Source organism: Pygoscelis adeliae, unplaced genomic scaffold (assembly GCF_000699105.1).
Source record: "Pygoscelis adeliae isolate BGI_AS28 unplaced genomic scaffold, ASM69910v1 Scaffold26, whole genome shotgun sequence".
Lineage (NCBI taxonomy): Eukaryota > Metazoa > Chordata > Aves > Sphenisciformes > Spheniscidae > Pygoscelis > Pygoscelis adeliae.
Window position 1 is genome coordinate 4,942,124 of NW_008825104.1, and position 7,288 is coordinate 4,949,411.

At 38.0% G+C, this 7,288-nt stretch overlaps 1 protein-coding gene across 1 annotated transcript in view; it reads left to right on the forward strand.

Moving 5' to 3' along the window:
* The first annotated feature begins 1,030 nt into the window (after positions 1-1,030).
* The window catches only part of SCAMP1 (secretory carrier membrane protein 1), a 34,909-nt gene continuing 28,651 nt past the window's right edge, over positions 1,031-7,288 (forward strand). Inside the window, exon 1 of the mRNA XM_009327254.1 lies at positions 1,031-1,115. The gene's annotated coding sequence lies outside the window, so the exon portion shown is untranslated. The remainder of the gene's footprint in view (positions 1,116-7,288) is intronic.

Sequence of the window (7,288 nt, forward strand, 5' to 3'; positions counted from 1 at the left end):
AATGTAAATACTTATCTTCTTCCCAGTCTTTACCAACTCCAGTTTGTTTTCTAATGTTGAACTAGACTGTTGAAATTAAGAAAATATGTATATCTATACATAACAGTTATAAGTAAATAGTATATTTACAGCTATTTTGTATATTTGATGTAGATATAAAATATTGTACACTTGTTTTGTGCATTTATGTAAATATGAATGTTAACTAACCATACTGAATAAGTGGATTTATTAATTTTCAAGAAAGCCTTCCTTTCATCCATTCTTATGTTCTCAAGGTGCAAAAACCTTAAATTAAGGCACAGAAACAATGTAGTGGAACCAGGCATCACATGGAATAAGTACAATTTTTCTTCATACGAAGTTAGTGTGGTCTATGGTACTGGGCACTTCTGCTCTTCTACAGAACCAAGCCTGCCTGTCTCTAGCACAGAGAAATGTTTCATTCCTGAATTCGCTTTCTCAAGCTAAACCTCAAGCAGTCTTTCTTCTTGTATTGGTCTTTCATTGGTGGAAAAAAATTGTACTACTTTCTTAATTTTACCAGTTCACGTAGAAGCTGAACCAGAGGTGCTTTTGGCATTATGGGGCACTATTTCCTCAGCTTCATTTTTCTGAAATGCTTTTCCTATTCCTTAAGGTGTTGGAGGTACTTCTGGGTAGGGAAAACCAAGAGTTACAGAAAGCTCTTTCCTTCTGTTGTGCTTTCTGGATCTATAGTTGTGGAGTCCAAGAGTCAATGTAGCAGGATACAGTTTTCTTCCCTTCTCTATTGAGAGCTTTTTTCCTTATAAATCAAATGTATGACAGATGGAGTTTCTCTTAGACTGTGTTAATCTAGGTTTATAAGAAGCTCAGAATGGAATGATGTCATTTTGGAGACAGAGAAAGAGGTAGATGTTTACAGGCTTTCTTAGTGAAAATAAACCTTCTTTAGATTGAAACAAAAGCTGAGTTTTATATGATATAATGATATAAGTGTTGACTTATTGCTTATATACCTGTGCATACATTTACAGAACTGTTTTCTCTTCTAGGATCCTTCTGTTACACAAGTGACAAGAAATGTTCCTCCAGGGCTAGATGAATACAATCCTTTCTCTGATTCAAGAACAGTAAGCACATTTATTTCTTAATCATGTTGTTAATATTTTTAGGTAAGATTTGTGAGGTATTGTTTTCAGAGTTTGGGACTGATGTTGTAAAACATGTGATGGGCTAGCTAGAGTTAATGGAGGATGTGTGAGGATAGATAGTCCCATAAAGCCTTTGGAGGATTCAGTGAGTGGGCTGACTTAAGTGAGCTTTGACCTGTTAAGGAAGAGTGGCTCTCTGAAAGGGGGCCAAAACAGAGTTGAGTTTTCCCCCTGTTCATTAAGACTTCTGGTAGTCTGTCCTTATGCTTTTCTGAATTTTACTTGCTTTAAAGCTTGTGAGTGTGGCACACTTCCCCAGTGTCTTGTTTTTGATTTCCTTTTCACTTAATGAAAGTGCTGCTCACAATAAGAAAAACACTGCATTTAAGTAGCAGTCCACAGGCTACGAGTAGTTGTGCTGTAGTAAAAGGAATAATTTATGTCCAAGAAACACAGTTGTGTTTTGCCTCTAATTTGTATAGGTTTCATTTACCTTGTGCTTATTTTCACCCGTGTGGGGGGGGAAGTACAAGGAATGGGGTAGTAAATTCATACTGTAACAGCATTTTTCAGTGGTTATTTTTGATAGTAAAGATTTTGTGCAAGATAGCAAAATGTATGGATTACTATCTGTCAGTATAATTCATAAACATTCAAATACTGTATTTTTCAAATGTAGGCTTATTTCCGATGGCAAATCTGGTAGTGCTGATAGGGAATGTTGGTATTTGAATCTTTGCAATGCAACAGTAAGGTTTCGTACAGTGTTAAAATGCTAGACTGGAAGAAGCTTGTTTTTGAGTATGCCTTGGATCAGCTGTTTAAGGCAGAATATTTACAACTAGCAAAAATATTAAATAAGTCTCCAAACTTTTTTCTCCTAACTCACAATATCACTAATTATGTTTGATTTATCTTCCTGAATCTTGAAGAGTTTCAAAATTGCTTTGTATTGACCATAAGTTATAAAGACAGTATGTCTTGTTTAAAAAAAAATAATCTAGAGCTACTCTGACTTTTTTTATTACTTATGTACTTATTTTAACATGTAGCTCTGTCGGAAAAGGAAAACTGAAGTATGTGGCTAAGATGATCTGGCTTTGAACAGTCAGCTGTGCATGTATAAAAAATTCTAATTACTTACTACAGATGTCACTCATACAGAAAAATTGGGAGGATGGAGGAAATCTTTAAGTCAGTGTTCAGATCTACTGAATATGTGCTATATTCATGCACTGTGATTCAATTAATAATCTATGGGATGTTACCAAACTCATAAAAACTGTCTATTGAATGAGCAGTTCTCTTTCTGTAGAGGAAAAGAATGTTCACAGGTTTTCTTGCAGAAAGCAAGACTGAAACAATAAAGTATATATTCAGCTAAGAGTGCAGTAATAATCAACCTTTAGATGATACCCCCCTTCCTTTCTCTGTATCTTGTGGATGCTGAATATATAAGTATTTATTCTGTAATTATATGCATTTGCAGGAATGTACTTGGGTACTTGAGGATACGCTCACAATTCCAAGAGCTTGCCTCTCTTTTCTTGCCAGCTTTGTATGCGAGAGAAGGGCACACTATGCATGTACAAATAAATGGATGCAACAGGAATAAGGGAAGAGACAGTGGAAGTGAATGCCTTTAAAGATTGGATAAACAGAGGTAGAAGCAATGTGTAGTTGTAGTTTTTATGGAAGCTAAGAATAGTATGCTTCAATTAGAAATCCAAATTTCTAGTGATCGTGGTAAGATGGTGTCTTGCAGTCTATAGCATTAACAGAGCATTAACCTTCTTTCCCCCTTCCCTCCAAATTCAAGTTCATAAAGCATACTGGACTGCAAAAATATTTCTCCATTGCAAATCCAGACAGGGATGTTTCTTCTGTGAGAAAGTGACTTCAAACTCTGAATACTGACATTCGTTATCTTAGCTCTGTTTTGTTCTCCCTTTGCCAAGGGAGATGCTTCCTATCAGTTCTTTCTTGGTTATCAGGATAGGACAGAATAAAAAAAAGTAAATTCTACTTTTTCTCAGTATTTCTTATTCTAATTATTTATATAATTTTTTAGTATTTCAGTGCATTCACCTTTTCTCAGTCAACTTACATTCTTCATGTCTGCAGTGGGAAATTTGGTAAGAAAATAACACGTAAGACATAATGAGAAAAGTGAATGGGTATAGGAGATTTTAGGTCTCAAGTGTCACCACCTTGATACGTAACATGCGAAATCAGGACTCTTTTCTTTTTTTTTGCTTCTTATCAAATTTCAAAGCCTGTCTTATTTTTGATTGTTGAACCAAAGTTTTCAGTGAATGGTATAAATGTCAGATTAAATATCGTTGCCTACATCTGAAGTGGTTTTCTCTCCAGCTCTAACAGTCACCATGGAGATGACTTTTTGTCTTTTGTAATGTTTCTGAAATTAAGAAGGAACAGGTGAGATTAGACAATTAGCATTTCTGTTTCATCATTTAATGAAACTACTATTAAAGAAGGCCTTTAATCTCTTCCTGCTTCTACAAGTTTTGCTAATACATGTTGAACTCCTCTGAGCACTCTGTGTATATATGTATAACATGTATAGACACAATAATGCATATGGCAATCACTTTCAGTTTGCTGCATTAAAAATTTGGAAAAAATCATTAGTAGAGTTGGGTGGGGTTTTTTTTGTTTTTAAGAGACATATTTAAATGGATTTTTTTTCAGTAAATTCCTGGGCAGTTCCCCTCCTTCTGTCTTGTATCCAACACAGTGAAGTGTTTATAGGAAACCAGACTGATCATCCACACCTTGCTTCTTTTGGAAGTCTTCCCCCTGCCCGCAGTAAATAAACTACTTCACCCACATGGGGAAATCTATTCAAGAGAGAACTTCTTTTGAGCATTTATCTCCAGCCAACCTCTTCTCTTCAAGAGAGGTCATAATTTTCTGCTTCCCCCAGTGCAGCTGTGAGAGCAAGGCATGAAATAAAAAGATCCATCCCAGAAGTACTATTTGGGGTAGGAACAAAAAGGGGTGTTGTAGAGTGGGATTGGTTGAATTTCAAGCTATAAGTACTTTATCGTAACATGTCAGTGAGGGTCAAAGACCATGGATCTGTGAAGTAAAGTCTCTGTAAAAACAGTCAACTTAGTTCCCCTGTCCAAATTAGGGTGGTATATCATGATATGATATTATCCAGTGATGGCTGAAGGTTAGTGCAGTCCTCACAATACAATGACAGAGTAAGTGCCAAGTCATAGATTGCAAGGGACTTCTGGAGGTCATCTGTTTCAGTTCCCTTTATTCAAAGTTGGGCACTAAGTTGCATTGCTCGGCATCTTGTCCTGGGCAGTTTTGAATATACACAAGGATGGAGATCCTGCGACCTCACTGGGCAACCTGTTCCAGCGTTTGGCAGTTCTTATAGTGATTTTTTTTTTCCCCATGATATCTAATTAGTTTTTGTGTTCCAACAAGTAACATGCTGTGTAAAAGCAGCAGCATCTTTTCCCAACAACCCCATGTGTATGCTGATCCATAAGGGAGTAAAAATGTATTTGTTTCATTTCTTATACTGAGTAAATGATGTATTAACTACAGCAGAATTCTGTAGCTTTATCCTGATATGTGAGTAAGACAGACTTTGGTCCAGTAAGTATGAAATTAGGAAATGAAAGAATTTTTACAGGATGACTGTGACATTCTGCTCAGGTAGGAAACACGAATTAAGTCTTGTTTTCAAATTTTCATTATGCCTGACATGGGGCCAAGTCTTCCAGGTTCCAGAAGGATGGACTGGACTGTTAAATTTGAGACAGGAAGGAAGAGGCTTGACTTCTAATGCCCTGAAGCCACCTGAGAAGCCTATGTCTACTCATCTACTTCTGAGACAAAAGAAGGCATAGTTGTTTTTGGTGTGCTCTGGTATGAACTGCATGAGATGTTCGTCAAGGTTAAAGGAGTTACCTAGCAAGTGCCAGATTCACTGGTTTCCTTCAAAGATGTCGTAGCAATTTTTATTCCTAGAAATCCTATGTCAATAAAAACCAAACTAAGATAGACAAAAGTACACTAACAGATGAGAATTCCTGTTCTGCTTACTTAATAGTTACGGATCTTGGTGTCTTTATGAAATGTCCATTAATTCTCAAAACTAGTTCCTGCAGTTACCTCGTTTGACATCTTCAGGATTTTGATAGTTTGACTTTCATTGAGTATGTTTTAATTGCATGTATGAAGCAACACTTGTTTCAAATACATTGTTTGCATTAAGGTTTAGTGTGCATAACCTCTGTTCTGTCTGTTTCTTGTTTGTTTGCCTTGTATGCATTTTTATTGACCTTCTGTTTTTCCAGTGATTGCTGAATACTGGGAAGTATATTTATAGGACAAAAGAAGACATTAAGTGGTTTCTGACAAAATGTTATCACAAATAACTTTTTTTTTTCTTCTTTTTTTCCTGTACCCTGTACCCTTTCCTTACTACTACGTCGGTCCAATAGTAGATAATCTTGCATGTTGGCTGAACTATATTTAAGTCCATGCAGTTCTCCAGATCTGCTGCACAATGCTAGAGCTTGAAGATATACCTTCTCTGATTTAACTTCAGTAATTCTTGTTTCTATGAAAATCCCAAACTGTACAGCTATGTTTTGCGGTTTTTTGTTGGTTTTTTTTTGGTAGCTGAATGATTTTCCAAGGCAGCTGGATACTTCTGTTTGTTTCTTGTTAAGTAGCTGTGGGGTTTTTTTTGCTTCTCAGCTTTGATTAGGGTTCTAAAAATGAGTACTTCAGTTTGATAGGAAGACTTAGTGCAACCTGAGTTTAAAATGGTTGCGTGCTGGTCACTTTTTAAGAGCCATCTCCTAAGAGCACAGGAGCAGGCAATTCCAAAGTGTCAGAAGTCAAGCAAGCAGGGCAGAAGGCCAGCTTGGCTGAGCAGGGATCTTCTTCTAGAACTTAGGTAGAAAAGGAAAGTGTATGGACATTGGAAGCAAGGACAGGCAACACAGGAGGACTAGAAAGATGCTGTTCACCACTGTAGGGAGAAAATTTGTGTGGCCAAAGCTCAATTAGAGTTCAAGCTGGCCAGCACTGTGAAGGACAACAGAAAGGGCTTTTTAAAAGTACAAAAAAAAAAAATCGGTACTACATATAGGGCTACAGCTTGATATATCCTCACTAGATAAAGAGGAGGGGGCCTCCTCTTTAGGAGGATCAGAGATAACATTGGTCCGTTACTTGATGAGGTCGGTCACCTCACAAATAGGGATGTAGACAAAGCAAAGGTGTTTAATGCCTTCTTCGCCTCTGTCTTTAACACCAATGATGGGCCCTGGGACACCCGGAGCCCTGTGACTGGGGGCATGATAAACTCCCAGTTGACTCTGAAGTTGTTTGAGACTTGCTGCTCCAGCTGGATGCACATAAGTCTATGGGGCCTGATGGGATTCATCCCAGGGTACTGAAAGAGCTGGCCGATGTCATCACAGAACCTCTCTCCATTATTTTTCAATTGCCTTGGGAGTCTGGAGACGTCCCAGTTGACTGGAAGCTGGCAAATGTTGTCCCAATTTTCAAGAAGGGTAAGAAGGAGGACCCTGGTAATTACAGGCCTGTCAACCTCACTTCAGTGCCTGGTCAAATTATGGAGAATGTTATTCTGGGAGTTACTGAAAAACACTTGAGAGACACTGCAGTCATTGGTCATAGCTAGCATGGGTTCACGAGGGGAAAGTCCTGCTTAACTAACTTAATTTCCTTTTATGACAAGGTCAGCCATCTAGCTGACCAAGGGAAGCCAGTAGATGTGGTGCGTTTGGCTTTTAGCAAAGCTTTTCATACTGTCTCTCATAGTGTCCTGCTGGACAGAATGTCCAGCACACAGCTAGACAAGTCCATAATATGTTGGGTGAGCAATTGACTGACTGACTGGGTTGGGCTCAAAGAGGTATAGTAAATGGGATTACATCAGGCTGGCAACTAGTGACCGGTGGGGTTCCCCAGGGCTCAGTTTTAGGGCCAGTGCTCTTTAATGTTTTTATAAATGATCTGGATGCAGGAGTCAAATGTACATTAAGTAAGTTTGCTGATGATACTAAACCAGGAGGAGCTGTGGACTCCCTCGAGGGTGGAGAGGCCTTACAGAGAGATCTGGATAGACT